Below are 18,006 nucleotides of genomic sequence, written 5' to 3' on the forward strand. Positions count from 1 at the left end.
TCATCATATTCATTTGTCTATGATATAAACTAAAATCCAAAAATATTTACCCCAGTTCAAGCACAACCAAGCAATGAGAGAAATGGAACCAGAACTTTAAATGTCTAATTCCTACACCTGAGTTAGTCCATTGAGTCAGATAGCCCTGTAAGTAATAATAAATAACTCAAGATGAAAAGCAAAACATTATTTTTCTACTAAAAATTTTTTATACTTTTCCCACAGAGAGATGGACTCTCTATTCCATCCCCTTAAATCTGGGTGGACTCTGTGACTGTTTGGCCAATAGAATATAGCAGAAGGGAAGCTGTGCCAGATTCCAAGTCTAGGCCTTAAGATACTGGCAACTTCTGCTTCTTGTCTCTTGGAACACTCTCTCTGGGACCCCTGGATCCTTATGTAAGAAGTCCTACTACTATAAAGCCACCCTATAAAGAGGCCATGTGTAGACACTCCAGTCAACAGTTCCAGCTGAACCCCACATTCCAGCCAGTGGTAGTCATGTGAGGGAAGCCATATTGACCCTCCTGACAAGCCCTTTCTGACAGCTGAAGCACACTGAGTGTCCTTAGACGATTTGGCTTGGAGCAGAAGAATCGCCCAGCTGAGCCATGCCTGAATTTCTAAGCAATAAAATCCTAACATGATAAAATGATCGTTATTTTTAGCCACTACATTTTAGAGTAATTTGTTACACAACAACACACAATAAGAACAGAATTTGATACCTGGAAGTGGAATACTGTCATAACAAAAACCTAAAACATGTGACCCTGGTTTTGGAACCAGACAGTGGGCAGAAGCTGCAAAGACCTGGAGGACACTGTTAATGAAAATGGAAGGACCTGAAGGAGACTGTGAATACTTAGAAAACTGTACAATAATTACTATTGTAGACTGGAGAAAAAGTGACCCTGGTTAGGAAGTAGCAGAAGTTTTGACAATACTGTTGCCTGTTGTAATCTAGATAATAGAAAATACACTTTATGAACTCATATATTCGGCTGGATTTAGATTTCTGATAGGAATGTCAAAAGTGTCAAAGGATTTATTTTAGGCATGTACAATATGATATAGAGAAAAGTGAGCTTAAAAATAAAATGTTGAATTATTATAGTTAAATGGTTACTTATTTTATTTTATATTACTGGATAATTCCTAGGACACAGCACTGAGACTAATCAAAAAATGTTGACAAGTGGCCAGCAAGATTAAAGAAATATTGTAGACTTGGAGCTGCTCTGTGTTTTCCATTCTCTTTTTGAATAAGAATGCCAGTTGGATTTATCCTACCTTTGTCCCAACATTGTATGTTGGGGAGGGAGGAGCAGATAATTTCCTTCTTTAGTTCACAGATTGAGAGCAGGCAAACTTGAAAAAAAATACCTGAAGAGCCTCAGTCCTACCTGGCCCTGATTTGAATGACAAGATCCTGGATCTTGAGCCTAATCCTGATGCTGTCTGGGACCCAATGCTGTCACGAGATGAGAATTTGGGGGTTCTTCAGAGAGGGTGAATGTATTTTTGCATGAGGAAAGAATATAAATAATTAATAGCCAAAGAATGGGCTGTGACAAATTAAAGATTACCACAAATTTTCTGATAATCCTTCTGTGGAGAGGTAGGGTATATATCCTCTCCCCTCAAATCTGGGTGGGCTCCATGTTTTGCTTTGATCAACAGAATATGGCAGAAGTGATGCTTAGCCAGTTGTTGGGCCCAGGTCTTAAGAACCAACAACTTCCATTTAAGTTCTTTTGAAACACTGAGTTCTTGACCATCCTGATACCATATTATAAAGGCTACACATGGTAGCATTCTCGTTGACAGTCCTCGCCAAGACCAGCCTTCCAACCATCCCTGTCAAAGCAGTACATTTATAAATGAAGCCATCTTGGAATCTCCAGACCAGCTCATCTGGCAGCTGGGGCTCACCAAGTGGTCTCAGCTGTCCACATAGAACAGAGGAATCACCCAGCTGAGCCTTATCCAAACTATTAACCAAAAAATGGTGAGATATAATAAAATGATGTTTTAAGCCACTAAGTTTTGAGATAATTCCTTACATGGCAATAGATAACCAGGACACTAACCATACATACATATGAGTAAATAGAGGTAGACATACTTTTCACAGTGTACTTTCCAAAAAGGTGGTAAGTTAACTTTTTATAAAGATAATTATATTTCAAATTTGCTAAGGATGCTTTCTGTTTTTCTAATTCATAAATCATGCATATAATAGTCACTACTCCAGTTAGTTCATAGGAATGTTGAGAGAAACAAATGAGATAATGTGTGTAAAAAGCATTACAAAACCTTTCCTACTATGCAAATGTAAAACATTATTATTACTTTTACTGAAATTTAAGTAAAGTGAGGGTTGGTTTTTTTTTTGCACTTTAAATAATCATTTAGTTTTATCAACTTTGTAAGTCAGCTAATCACATATTTGATTCTTGTATACACTCAGGTATTTATAGGTATGTAAAATTGCTGTCCAATAAATGTACTTTCTTTAGTACTGCATTAAAGCAATGCTTATTAATAACATTGCAATGATACCTTTTAGCACAATGTTGACATGTAGCAGATATATTTTAACTCAGATAAGTAAAATACAACTGGTATTAGTTAATTCAATCAAGCAACTATTGGGGGAGGTAGGAGGATGGTTGCAGGAAACAGCTATCTTGAAACAGAAACTCTACCCTGGGCTGTGGTTCCGCCTCATCTTGGTACCTGATGGGGAACACAGTGTGCATAAAGGAGAGAGATAAAGGGATGTTAAAGTACTTTCTTCTGTGACAAAGAATAAGGTGTTCTGAAGGCCCAGAATTAGACCTGTGCATTACTTCTGTTAGGAAAGCTGAGACTATGGAAAACTTGTCAAACTTCAGGTTACTGAACTAAAATATAATAAGTGATGTTTCATGTTTTTAATGACAGTTCTTCTCCCTCAGGAAGTTAGAATATATAAAGAAGGTCTTTGAAAGGACTTTTCTTATATTTAGTATCAGAAAGAAAACTAAGAGCATGTAAACACACAAGCACACATGCACACGAATGAACACACAATTATCCCTTGGTAGCACTGGCAGTGTCTGCTCTCACCCTACATGTGCAGTACTCAATAAATGGTCCAATATGTCAGCTATTACGTCACAGTGTTGGCCTCTGCATTGGCTTCTGCTACTAATGCCTTGTTGGCTCTATTCTGCAGACCAATAAGAGCTCCAAAAATCCTGAGTCCCTCTCTCTGTAAGCATGTTTGTCAGGCACTTCGCAAGGGGGGTGGTAAGATGCTTTTCAGATGTTGGCCCATCTTCCTTTTCAACATATGGAGCTTCAGAGATTTTCAGAGAAGTTCTACTACCTGCTAGAGGAAAGACCAAACTCTGACTGAAGAAATCTTCAAGCTGTAACTAACCTTTGCTTCCATGGCCCTTCAGCAAACACCTTTCCCGCAATGACACCTTAGATTCAGGGAAAGTGCACAGACAAAACAAAACAAAGAAGACTTTTAGTAAAAGCTTCCAAAACATAGCCAACACAAGACCCAGAATTCACTCTCATTTAGCATGTTGGACAGACTAGTGTGTTAAAAGCTATAGAATATTGAGAGCTTACTGAATCTCCTCACAACAATCTTATAAACTTTTACAAATGAGGAAACCAAGGAACAGAGAAAATAAATAGCTCACTCAAGGTCACATAGCTGTCATTTATTGAAAGGAAAGGACCATCCAGCTCTTTGGACTTACAACCTGAGTCTGGCTCCTAAGCCATGTGCTTGACCACTGAATTATACAGCTTCTGAGTGAGGATGAGGACAATAGTAATAGCTGTCATTTATGAAAGACAGTATATTTCCCCACAGGGAAATCTGGGGAATTTAAGACCGGCAGAACTTCAGTCTCAGCTTCTAATATCTCCATGACCCGAGACAAATTAGTGAACATCTCTGAGTCTCAAGTTTTCATCTTTAGGATGAGAATAATTACAATACTCACTCGTGGTGTTCGTGTGAGTTTTGATAATCTATTAAGTGGCAGGCATTTAATAAGCACTCAGTAAACTAGAGATTAATTATTACTAGTTATTATGAACCAGGCACCATTTATGTATTAATTTATTTAACCTAACCACAACTATAAAAGGAAGGTATTATACTCAGTTGATAGAGGCAGAAACCGAGGTGTAGGATTGCCTACAATCACACAGTTGAGTCAGGATTTTAACCTAGGTCTATGTGATTTCAAAACCTGTGCAAGTTCCGCCCTATTCCTCTGCCTCTCTCAGTGCACCAGCTTATGTTAACCTGTGCCACAGTGACTTTTCAAATAATCAGTTAACATTTGTCAGCTACTGATGTGGTAAAGCTACATTGTTGAGTTAACCCATTGCTTTTCAAATTCTATTGTATGCTCTAATGCTCAGGGGAGAAAGATATTTAATGTATATCCTGGAGAAAATGCAGAACTTATAAATGGTAGCACTTTATGAAAGTATCAAAGAAAGCTTAATTTAGGCAAAATGAGTCTAGGCTAAGACATTAGGACTAACAAAAACCAGGACACTTAGATTTTGTTTTCCTTTGCTTTTCATAATTCTTCACTGACTAGCTGTGTGCACTTAGACATGCACTTTGGTCTGTGAAGACCTCTACATCCTCCCCATAGAGTGAGAGAGAAACTTGGAGGGTTCCTTCTGATTCTAAGGTGCTACTATTTAGTGCTCCAGACACATATGCACATATACATGTGCTGAATTCAAGAGCCTCCAGGCCAGAGGCTCTTCGCAGTAGGGATCCAATATTGCTATTGCTTAAAAAGCAATTTCAAAACTCACATTTTAGAACCCTTGAGATTCTGATTTAGCTGATTAGGTTGAACCTGAAGGATCTGTAGTTTGGGAAGAATCCCCAATTTTTTTCAGGTAAGCAGTCAGGCTTGGGAATCATTGCTTCTGACCACTTTGCAGGGTTGGCAAAGTCACCGTGCCCTGAGACCACGAGGATAACCAAAGCCTGCATCAAGACCTCTATCCTACAGAGCAAGTTCATTGATGAGGCAGAGCTGTAATGCACCAAGTTTGACTTTCTTGACCCTATATTATATTATCACATGATCTGTAGATGGGGAAAATATTTACAAATGATTTTCCTGTAGAAAAAGGTATTCTGTCATTATGGCATCAATTTCAAAACTGAAGTAAAAGTCTAGGAAGCAATAGAATTGACCCACCTAGAATGTGACATTCCTAATATGGATAATCACATTCAACTTGAGAATCACCCAAAGTCAAGAAAAAGCATGGTCAATAAGACCCAAAGAAATAATTAGTACATGAGCACCAAATCTGTACCCCAGTAGCTAGGTTTACTGAGCTAGGATAATGACATAATTCCTAAACAGTTAATAAAATTGAACACGAAGGGCAAAATATACTAGAGAGATTCCAAAGACAAACACAGGAACACCCAATATGAAGAAATGAGTCTACAGCTATACACTATCATCAAACCCACCTGCAGTCATACTGAAAAAGACGCCACCAGCCAGAATGGAATGGGTCACATTGTAAAGCATAGATATCACCCAGAGCATCATAGTAAACTCGTAAGTATCAAAGGACCAGTGCCACTGTATATAAAGGGCTAGGTGTTAGGTAGGCACAATCTAGTGTCACCATTTCTAAAATTTAAGGACTTTGCAAGCCAGCAGATACATGCACACAGATCATTTGACAATTTAAGAGATATTTTGTATGTGACCCTGAGTAATTCTTTTTTGAGTATTATCTTCAAAATGGGCTTAATAACACTGTCTACAGAATGTTTGACAATTATTTAATTATAATCTGCAGCCACACTAAACTCCTTGGCAGAAAGACAGAAAGAGGCATGTAAGGAAAGGAGTGAAATGGACAAGCACCCGGACATTCTCCTGTAAAAGCTTTAGAAATTACAAGAGGCAAGCATGTCTGTCTTCTAGATCTTCTAATCTCAATATTTCATGAGGTATTTATTGCACACAATAAAAAACAAAAAAGGTTTAATGATAAACTGAGTCCTGCATAGATGACCAGCTGCCTCATTGCTCTGCCCAGAGGGTCATATGAAAACAGAGGGATCAAAGACTGTATCCATGTTCATGGACACTGAACTCTAGTTTCATTGTCCTCTACCTCCCTTAGGGCACATTTTATTAAGTCTACTGGGTTGAGTTTGGAAACCCGTGATGTTGAAAAGAAAAGCTGGCCTATTTCCTCATTCCAGAGCTTTTCTGAGTTAACAGTCCCCAAAAATAACATTTCTGGACTAAAAGATAATTGACAGCATCTTCATGTCCATAAGGAAACATTAAAGTGTGATGCTATTTGGGTTATAATTATGTCCTTTATTTTTTATTTTATTTGGTGGCTGGGTATTCACTCTTGAAATCAGCCTGCTCTACATGTTAAATATCAATCTAAAGTCCAAAACATTTCACCAGATGGTTTCTTATTAAAATTTAGTAAAAATGAACAGAAGGAAAATCTAGAGCATAGGAGCAGCTAAATAACCCAAAAAGGTTTGACCTAAGTTCTCTTCTAAGATTTATCATCACATTGAAACATCTCTTCGCCACCCCCAAACCCCTTCTGAGGGGACTGAGGCAGGCAGGGAAAGCCCATACTTCTGTTTTATATTTCTTTTGAAATCATAAGCCATATATTATCTCCTTCTCTAAATCAAATATCCATACCTTTCTCCATTATTCCTTCCCATAAGCTTCAGAGCTCTCTTCCTCTACCCACTTCTCTCCTGACCCCAAATAACTTCAAGCTTGCTCACTGTCTTGACTGCTACTCATAAAACATACAATATAGTAGAAACAGTACTAGTTTTGCAAGAGACCTGAGTTCTAGGTCTAATACTGCCACTAATCAGCTTTGGGACATGGAGCAAGTCATTTAAACTCTCCAAGCCTTCAGTGGTTTTATTACTGTAATAATGCATTTGAAATGGATGATATTGAAGATCTAAAATTCTCTAGCAACAATTTCTATAATTTTAGAAACATTAGCTAGCTCTTGAAATTAAGCAAAGATCTCAGAGCTGTCCTATGGTAAATATCTGAAAACAAAATTATTTTTTCATGAACATGGATAGTAAGAAAATGGTTGATGTATGCTAATTTCATCATTTAACAAAGTAACAGGTCAAGAAGTTGTTTCATTCTTGGCATGATTAGAGAAATATGGGATTACATATATTAATTAAAATTTCAGGCAAACACTCCAATCATAAGAGGAAAAAGAACAAAGAAAACCTAGTCCATATACCAAAAGAAAGAAAAAAGATAGTAGCAAAGAAGCAGAGAGAGAGATAAAGCATATATTAAACTATATAAAGTACACAGCTCTTCAATATTAGAAGAAAGAAGTGTGCACACAATAGAGATGTTCAGTGTTTTCATTCCTTCATAAATCAAGTAGGCCTAAAGTAAAGCAGATTTAACTAATAATTTCAGTTGGTGTCATTGTTCTAAAGTTTTAATCCTTCCATGAGTACATATACTTTTCAAACATCTCCAGAATATTTTTAGAAGTTAATTATGTAATAGAACAAAAATGATATTTTGATAAAATTCCATACAGGAAAAGTATACAGCCCACATTCTGTAACTGTAATGAAATAAACTAGAAAATAGAAACAAGACTTTAAAACTAGGAAATTATTTATCTGTAAATTAAAAAACATATACATAAATAACTACTGAATCAAAGAAAAGATAAAAATTTTGATTATAAATTATTTAGAAAATAATAATTATTAGAACCTTACATATCAAATCATACAAGATAGAACTAAAACTATTTAGTGGAAGAAGCAGATTTATATGCTTGCTTTACTAGAGCAGAAGTAACATAAATAAAGGAATTAAGCTTAATTAAAATGAAGAAGTTACAAAATGAAAATATCTTTAAAAGCAGAAGCAAAAAATGTAACAAAAATAAAAGCAAAGGGGAAAGTAAACACTTTCCAAAAATATGTTTCTGGCATATTCTGGCAAGTCCAGAAAAAAAAAGCTAGAGAGAGAGAGAGAAAGAGTTGAAAACAACAAATACATAAACAAGAAATGAGATATAACTAGACCTATGAGAGACATTCTTAAAATTATATGACAATACTATATACTGTTAAATTTTTTAAACTCATTGTCTAAGAAAACATAAATGGCTAAAATTCAACCAATAAGAAGTAGTAAACCTGAACATATTTTTGTCACTAGAAAAAATATTGAAAAAAGAATTAATTTCAATAAAGTTTCCAACTCATAGCAATTTACCAGTCTTTGCAAGTTTTAAAGGAACAGTTTTCATATCACATATACTGTTTGAGTACAGAAAAAGATGGAAAACTTCCAAATTCCTTTTAGAGTTAGCATAGCCATAAAAACCTAATAAAGATAGCATGGGGAAAAATTACAAACCAATACTACTTATGAGTATAGATGTAAATCCATAAGCAAATTTCTAGTAAACTATCTTAAGCAATAAAAATTGTAAAGGATCTGAGATTTTACCCTACTTGCAAGCCAACAGGTCAGCCTGCCACAATTCCATGTGGCAGAAGAAATGAGACTTTGAGGTCAGAGACAAAGGATTTTATTACTCATAGCACAGGAAGCAGCATGAGCATCAGTATATACGTCAGTGCCTCTGACCCACCCCAACACACTCTCAGGGGGGCGATGTGATAATGGGCCCAGATGGACACCTGCGCATTCAGTGGTTGCATTACAGAAGAGAAGGCCTAAGCTTAGGAAACTTGAATCTTTTAAAGTGGGCAATAGCATGTGCCCATTGCTCCAGAGGGAGCCAGTACCTTTATTATACTGGACAGTAAGCATGCCTGCTGTTTGCTCCAAGGAGAGACACTGAATCTTCAAGGCTATAAGCAAACCTGTCCTTTGTTATGGAGGAAAAGACTATCTCTATCCCTGAAAAGATACTCCCAGACAAAGAGCATTCAGAACGTCCGCTCACAAGAAATGCAGAAATGTGAGAGACTCACAGAGAATTCTCCCAACACATCATTAAGTAAGAATTATTCTAAAAATGCAAGGATGGTTTAATGCTTGGAAATATAAATAAAGCAAAGAAAAATAATATAATAAAATTGAACATTTAGTCCTGGTTGTTAAAAAGAAAACATTTTTATAAATAGAAACATTATTTCTTTAAATATCTACTTTAAATTTATCTAATGTAAATATCTATCCTAAAGTAACAAGAATCATCATATTTTACAGTGAAACCCTGTAGGCATTTCCATTAAAATCAGAAACAAAATAAGGATATCCATTACAATTCTTATTATTTAACATTATTCTGGTAGTTCTAGTCAATAAAATAAAAAATGAAACATACGTAAGAACTGTAAGCAATGAAAAATCATTATTTTAAATGACATATTTATACATAGACAACTCATGAAGCTCAAAGGGAAAATTTTGAAAATAATGAGTTCAATAAAGAAGCCACAAACAAAATAAATATATTTTAATTGCCCATATGCCAGTAATAACCAGTTATTTTAAACAATGTTAAATCATAATAATTTATATAAGAATCCATTCTCAATAGCCCCTGAAAATATAAAATAATTTTAGATAACACAAACCAGAAAGAATGCCATGTTTGTGAGGATAAATATAGCACCTTACTGAGACACTCAAAAGAAAATATTTAAAAATAAATAAAACACATGTTCCTAGATGGAAAAAGGAATTTTATAAAGATATTAAATATTTCCAAATTGAATTGCAAATGGAACTATATTCTAATTAAATTCCCACTAAGACTTGAGGGCTGAGACTTAAATTAAATGTATATGGAAGACTATCACATAATAACAAATAAGTTTCTAAAAATAAGAGTAACAAGGAAGAATTATCCTTCTAAATATTAAAATATATCATAAAGCTACAGTAAACACTTCAACAAGCAAATAAAAATAGAGTGGGATGACATAAAAATCAGCAGACGTGCAACGGAGAAAAACAGAGACCAGAAACAGGTATTTGCATCATATGTTAGTGGAGAAATGATGCTATTGAGCCAACTGATTTTTTTTTCTTTAAAACAAAGCAAAACAACTTACAATGGCTCTCTTATACTAATAATTTATGGATGATAAAAGTTGTACTTTTAAAATAAAATCATTGGAATCTAGAGTAAATACAGGTGAAAATCTATAGGGTGGGTAAGGACTTTCTAAGCACAAAAGCTAAAATGGAATAGATCTAATTGCATAAAAAGAGAAGTCTTCTGTATACTCAAAAAGTCACTATAAATGCTATTAAAAGACATTCCAATAACTACAATAAAATATTGTAAAAGAAATGACAGATGTATTCATTCAATAATGGAAGACAGTATCAGGTATAGTGTAAAGCTCAAGCTACATTTTGATATACAAAAAGTTCATGTGTTATAATACGGAATAGATGAAAAGCAATGGAGTGGAGTGGTTAGGAGCATGGGAACAAATCTCAGCTCCAACACTTGCTGGAGATTCTCGGCCTGCCTCAGTTCCATCATCTGTAAAATGGTAATAATAATACCACCACCTCACAGAGTTGTTGGGGGAATTATACGAGAAAATGTAGCTTGGCACAGAATAAACACTAAATAAATGTTAACTACAGTAATATCAGGTGAGGTATATGGATATAACTAATTACACTTTTTCTCTTAACTCATTATCTGCCCCCATCTGTGTTAGGAACAAGTTAAAAGACAAACACAGGAATTCAGTTGCTGAGCATCCATTAATATATATCATCCTAAAGGTTGCTTAAACTGGATTAGAGAAGCAGCTCAACCTGTGGCCACAAGCCTACCACTCTTCCTTCAGAATTAAACACCTCTGCCCCCAACTGCAGGCCTGCCCACTGCAGGAGCTAGAACATGCTGGAATAAGTGCATCTTGTCAGACAGAGAAGCTGATCGCATGCTGGGGATCAACAGGCAAGTCCAAGAAGATGAGCCACAGGGCCTGGGGCTTCACAGGATGGTTGTGAGGAATGGCAGTTAATACCTCGCCCATCTCAGCAGCCAGAGGAGTCACTCTGCCTTAGGAGGGAAGAAGGGAGGGATCCAGGGAAGTGACAAACAAGTGCTCCCCTTACATGTCTCCTTCCTGGTCATGGAAGCGGAGCCCCTCACTCACCATGGACACGTGAGGTGAGAGGGCTAAGTATTCCCCACCCCACCCCACTCCATCTTATTATCTGGAAATAATTTAGTATGAAGCATTTGCCATGGAATATTTACAGCTATTCAAAATTATGTTTCTTGGAAAAGTGTTTCTTGGCATTACAAAATTGTCACAACACAATGTGGACAGGGTGGGGGAACTAGGGTACCATTGTATATTCATATTGACAGAGGAAAATTCTGGAAGAAATACACCAAAATGTTAAAAATTGTTTACCTTCTGGTAGTGGACTTAGGGTGATTTTAATTTCTTACAGTTTTCTGTATTTTTGAAATCTTTTACAATTTTTATTATTTTAATATTCAGAAATAAAACAGAGAAACATAACTAGTTACTAGCTTCACAAGACAATTTCAGACTAACAGGGCCCTAATTTAAAAGGATTTACAGTGCATGGCTTACTTCTTGGCACCAGGATTTTAGAAACGGGTCAGGAAGAAGAGACTTTTCCTTCATTTCTATATCCACATCAGTATATTTTTACAAGCATGCATTACTTTTGAAATTAAAATATACGCTATTAAAATTTACATCTTAAAAAAGTATTTAAAATATAAACTTCTGCATCAATAAACAGGAGAAACAAAGCAAAGTCAAATATATGTATACATATAAACTTTCCAGTTTATGGTTTAGTTTAGGTATACTACAATACACTCAGAAGATAGGTGTTTATATCAGGGCTCTAGTTCTGTGAGGTTCAAGGGCACCAAAAGGGCATGATAAATATTAATAAAAACTTCAAAAGCTAACCCACGTTTTTATGGAGTTAGGAGCATAAACCGAAAGAATTAATTTGGGAAAGAGAAGGTGGTATTTTTCTATGGTTGTTTTGTTTTGCTTTTGCTGAGAAATTCAGCAGTTCCAATTCTGCCACAAAAGGGAAAATCATATAGCTTGTTGTTTTGAAAATGGGTGATGCTTGATTGTATATCAGGCCACGTATAAATGTGCCGAGGGTCAAGAATATTGTTTTCAGCACAGAGGTTATACCTAAATGTCTAGTTACTGATCTAGTCCTCGGGCCCTCCAGGAGTTGGGTCATCCATTAGAAGACACATGTACGTTTGTACATACGTGTTTTCCAAAACCTGACCCCCACCTGAAGAATGCAGGGCAAAAACATAATGGTAGGAACTGGCCTCTTGAAAATAAAAACCAAATTGAACGAGCAGAAAGGATGGGCCATTCTAAGACGTGGCTGCTGGATGGTGACTCCACCAGGACAGTGATTAGAGGGGACAACCCAACCTGCCTACCCCCAGCCAGATTGCACTCCCTTTGCAGGCTGAGAGCTACCGCAGGAAAGTTTAATCATGATGGAACTGTACACCCTTTATCTCAAGAATTTCGAGGGCTTCGTAGACCTTATCGCAATTTTTGTTCACATCACACCCTGAAAAGCAAGTTGGAGCAAGAGTTATCTTCCTCGCACCAGGAAAACGCTGGGAAACCAAGGCACGTAAACAGGCCTTCCACATCCCCTGTGAGCCCGGGAGCTAAAGGAGAGAGGAGGCTGCATATTTTTGTCACTCAGAAGGAGCCAGCCCAGCACACATTCAGGGCTGAACTTTGCCTTCCAATTCAAGAGGAATTCTACAAGATGACTAGATAGAGCATCAACGTCAGTAGGTAGAGTGAGCAAATGGCTAGATGTGTGATACAAGGGGCTCAGGAAAAATCCCACTAGAGTGCGTGGAGAGAGGGTTTCCCTGATCCCCAGATGCTTGAAATTCTACTAACAGAGAGTCCTTTCCTTAAGTTACTGCAATTAAGGCACTGCAATTTCAAAAGTCCCCTGTGAAGTGTAAACACCTCCAGAATCATATTACATTTAGCCACTTTCAGACAACAGCGTTGCAGTATTAATTAATTTATTACATTTCTCTGTATATTGTTAGCTGAATCTTGAGTCCCCACAGAATGAGACATAGGGCAAATGTGTCTGATGGCTGGAGGGAGTATAAGGTTATGTTCTAAAGTGGTAAGTCCTTTTTGGGGAAAAAAAAGCTAAATATTAATTAATTTAATTAATTAACTAGAAAAATAGGCCTAGCACAATTCTGATGGCAGCAAAATGATGTAACGATGACAGACGGTCCTGGAGCAAGTTCTGCCAGCTGTTCACCAGCTACACATCAAGAAAGTCAACCTCCCTAAACTCTGTTTCTCTTCTGGTCTGTGAGGACAATCCTACAGTGTCTTGGTTTGGATCCCCACACGGGCAGATCCTGAGACAAGGATTGGGAGCATGCTTGAGCCACAATCCCAAGGACCAATGAGAGGAATGAGTGAGTGAGGTGGGGGAAGGAGGAAAGCCAAAGTGGCTTTGATGAGGGGTTGCCACTGTAGGCAACGGCTTCCAATCCCTTGGGGGGCCCTCTGGGAGACTGCAGGAACCTGCCTCAGAATTGTCCCACCAAGGGGAAAAGCTAGGAAATTTTTCCAGGAATTTCTATCCCTCAAAGGTTGAGGATCACTCCTGAGCTGAGGACTCCCCAGCATGCCCAGTTTAGCCTGTGACTTAGCATTGTCCCATGAGGCCAGGACACACCCTCAGGCAGAGGGACTCAGCTGTGTGTCAGCTGGCCTGAGGGAGACCTCCCGGGGGAGGCAAGGAGATGAGATGGCACCAATGGCATTCAGTATACATATAGCTGTTGGGCTCATGTAGTCATGAAGATTAAGGTGAATTAAATGCTCAGCATCGTGCCAGGCACATAATAAAGAGCCAATAAATGGTAGTTGTTGTGATTGTGATTAGTGCTATTGCTACCTTTTGTAAAATCAAGCTGGGCCTAGGCTTAGTGATAGCAAAGGGCCCAAGGAGCCAGGAGACCTAGGGAGAAGCACCTGGGTAGCTCTGGGAAGCCCTAGGAGCCAAGAAAGTGAAAACAGTACAAATGTGAGGGTGTGGAAGGCAAGCTCCATGTCCTCCCGAGTTCTGCCTGTGGCTGCTGTGCAGAGCACTGGTGGGTCGGCTTCCCCAGACCTCCACAGAGAACCACAGCGAAGAACAAGAGGGCTGCAGGTCCTCGCCACCAGCTCCCAAGGTACAAGCGCACGCTTCCAGTGGAAAATCCCAGCCTCTCTCTAGGACAGCATCTACGTGACTGAAAAGGGAAGCTGCAGGAAATATTTCTCATTTAACCTGGGTTATCTCACAGCTTCTCTGAAGTTTTGCTTCAACGTTAGGCCCAATTCAACCAGCATGAATCCCCACAAATTAACTCCCAGGGAAAACATGGCCGTTTGAGAAGAAAACTGACACCTTTTGCCAGGCAGCAGAGCCTGCAGTCTGGTGGTTGCAGGACAACTCTGTTTCACGGAGGTGGAATATAATGGAGCGCGGTGAACTCCTGTGGGCTGGCACAGCGGCTGGCGCTAGCTGAATACATCACAATTCCCTTCGTGCGGCCTTGGGCTTTTACCTCCCTCCTGTATGGAACACGGCTTACAAAAGAAAACTGTTTTGTTTGGCAGGTGGGAAATCATTTCAATTGTGCTATTTTTCTGTTTACTCAAATAAATATAAAGATGCTTTTATTTTCCACAAAGAATTGTTATCCCTATTTGAATCTATGTTGCTTCAAAAACAAACATCTTACTTTTAGTATCAGAAGCAGAGCATTCGATTCCTCAGAGAAGTGATATTCCTCAGTAGACTGGTGGGAAACTTGTAGAATATTGAAAGGATAAGACAAATTCCTGAATAAACAACATGGCAACTTTGTTTCCTGAACTCTAATAACTGTGATCGGTTGCTACAGTAGAAGGGGCATTCAATATCTGGCACATGAAGGACTGGCCTACAGGATACGTCCAGAGTGGTCCAGAACCACTTAAACCCCCCAGCTGAACTCAGACGACTACTCTCTGCGTTGTCCATCTCTCTCTCTGCCCACACCCAGCTCTGTCTTCCCCTGCAAGCCCCTTGTGCTTCCAGCCATGTGCTGTGGAAACCTCACTTCCTCTCTGCTGAGCAGGTGCTTACTGAGGCCTGGACCAAATCTCAAATTACACCGAGCCTCGTGCAAAATTACTAGATTCACTTGTGGTTTCCTTCTACATCCCCACCATTTAAGTCCCAGCTCCTGCAGGGAGCCTTATCTACCAGCTGTCTGTGTCATTGCCTGGCCAAATCTCTCTAGGACTCCTTCTTGCCTGATTTTGTTTTTATCCTTCCAATCCATAAAACCGATGCTAACTTATATAATAAGAGCGTATAAGCAAATATGCTTTTATTATTGGCTCACCTGTCTCCTTTGTGTCTTTTTTGTCTGAGTCAACACCACCATCATCATTATGCTCATCAAAACAACTGACATTTAATGAGTGCCTATGAGCCCTCATAAGAGAATCCTGAGTCATTCTCAAAACATAATGAGGGAGATAACGTTACCCCCATTTTATAAAGGGGGAACCTGGAGTTTAGAAAGTTTAGGTAATTTGGCCAAACTATTGCACAGCCAGCAAGGGCAACACTGGAATGTTAACCCCAGACTCAGCATCCACAGCCTGCATTCTAAACCACTTCTACTTTGCCCCAATCTTATCGCATCGTGGGCCCCTGGGGGACTGTCTAGCATTGCACCAGGTGCAGATTTTCTACTTTTAAAGGCTAAAATCATATCTTTCACTTTTCACCATACACTTATGAAGCCCCTTCCACATGCATTCTCTTGTTGAATTTGAATAAGAACAATCATGATAGTGATCAGTCAAGCAAAACTCTGCATTCTCTGCTTAAAAAAGAAAACTTGAAATTCAACATTCCCTATCCACAAGAACAACCAATAAACTACATCTACTTAGCTTCTTTTTTTTTCCCCCTTTCCCTTCAGGGTGCATTGTGTCCACCTCTTTCCTTGTTTTGCTTCTATAGAAACAGAATATTTTTTCCTCTAAGAAAAGAGTTCCCCTGATGGGAGTTACACGCATGTATCAATGGAGGAATAAATGTCCCACGGTTGAAACCTAGTTATAACTTCCTCATCTGCAGAATTTATAACTCAGCAGTAAGAATTTTCTCTTTGCAGAAAACTGGGGCATAATCAAGGCTTTCAATGGAGGGCAGAAAAGGGAAATCACAGAAAATCAATTCCATATTTTTTAGGTGTGGAATGGAGATAAAGGAAATTCTCTCAACTATTTTGTGGGCAGAGAAATATGATAATTTTTTTCCTCTTTAAGACCAGGACTTTTCCTCATGATGTGACCTTGCTGTGGCATTCCGTGGTCACACCCTGTTTCCCCTGAGTGACTACAAGAATAGAATTGCACAATAGAAGGGCACAGAGCTCAGTATGAACACTGAGTGACTTGGATCACCATCACAACGCCACTGCTCATCAGTAGTATGACTTAAGCAAGTTCTTTAACAAACTTTCTAAGTCTATTTCCTCATCTGTAAAACGGTGATAATAAATCTACCTCGAAAGATTGTTACAAAGATTAAATAAGAATGTAAAGTACTTAAAGTGTCTGATAGAAAGTCCTTAGCAAACTAAAGCTGCTGACATATATTATATATATATATATCATATGTGGAATCTGATATATATAATATTCTATATATCATACATATAATATATAATGCATAATATGATATATAAAATATTCTTTTCTAAAAAATAATTTTAAAGTCCTGTTTTGCTTAAAAGATTTAAATATCTTGCAATTTAGTGATGACAAACATCAATGTAGATGGTAAGTTATAGTAGTCAAGGTAAATAATACTCCATGACACAATAAAAGACCCCCAAACTTCTGTGGCTTAGCACAGTAAAGTTTTGTTTTTCACTAATGCCAAGCCTAAGGTAGGTGTTCCTCGTCAGACACTACTATGGTCTGAATGTGTCCCCCAAAATTCATGTGTTGAAACTTAATGGCCAACGTGATAGCATTAAGAGGTGGAGCCTTTAAGAGATAATCAAGTCATGAAGGCAGAGCTTCATAGATGGGATCATGGCCCTTTCTTCAAAGGTGGGTTCATTCTCTCCCATCTCTTCTGCCATGTAAGGACAGAGTCCCACCCCGCCTGAGGATGCAGCAACAAGGCACCGTGTTACAAGCAGAGAGCAGCCCTCACCAAACACCAATCCTGGTGGCAACTTTCTCTTGGACTTTCTAGCTTCCAAAACTGTGAAAAGTAAATTTCTGTTCTTTGTAAATTACCCAATCTGTGATATTTTGTTATAGCAGCACACTCAGGGGTGGTTCCTCTCTACGTGGTGACTCAGGGATCCACGCTTCTGCTGCCAAGGGGATTGTTCCATCTTTCTGTGTCTTGCAGTCATTGGCTTCCAGCCACCCAGAGAAGGAGAGAGGGAGTCTGGGAGTCCATGTGAAATATACTATAGCCACACTCTGGTGTCCAGCCCTCAGTTGCATGGCGCTACTTATTAGACACAGAGGGCTGGGAAATGCTGCTTAGTTGTGTGCCTAGGAGAGGAGAAGCAAGACAGTGCTGAACATTGCCAAAAGGAATGGGCAGAGGAGTCATTTGGCTTTTAATTTTGATATAAGCAGAACCTATTTTTTGGAGGCAGGGGCCAAAGATCATATTGCTGACTTGTATATTAAAAATATTTAAACTGAGAACAAGACTGGGTGACACAAGGCAAAATTGTGAAGAGGATGGAAGTTTGATTTTGATGTTGTCCTCACTTCTCTCTCTTCTGCTCCCCCTCCTTATTCAATGTCTTTCTCTGTCTTCTAGCTTCCCAGACCCC

The sequence above is a fragment of the Lemur catta genome, chromosome 3 (genome assembly GCF_020740605.2).
Source record: "Lemur catta isolate mLemCat1 chromosome 3, mLemCat1.pri, whole genome shotgun sequence".
NCBI lineage: Eukaryota > Metazoa > Chordata > Mammalia > Primates > Lemuridae > Lemur > Lemur catta.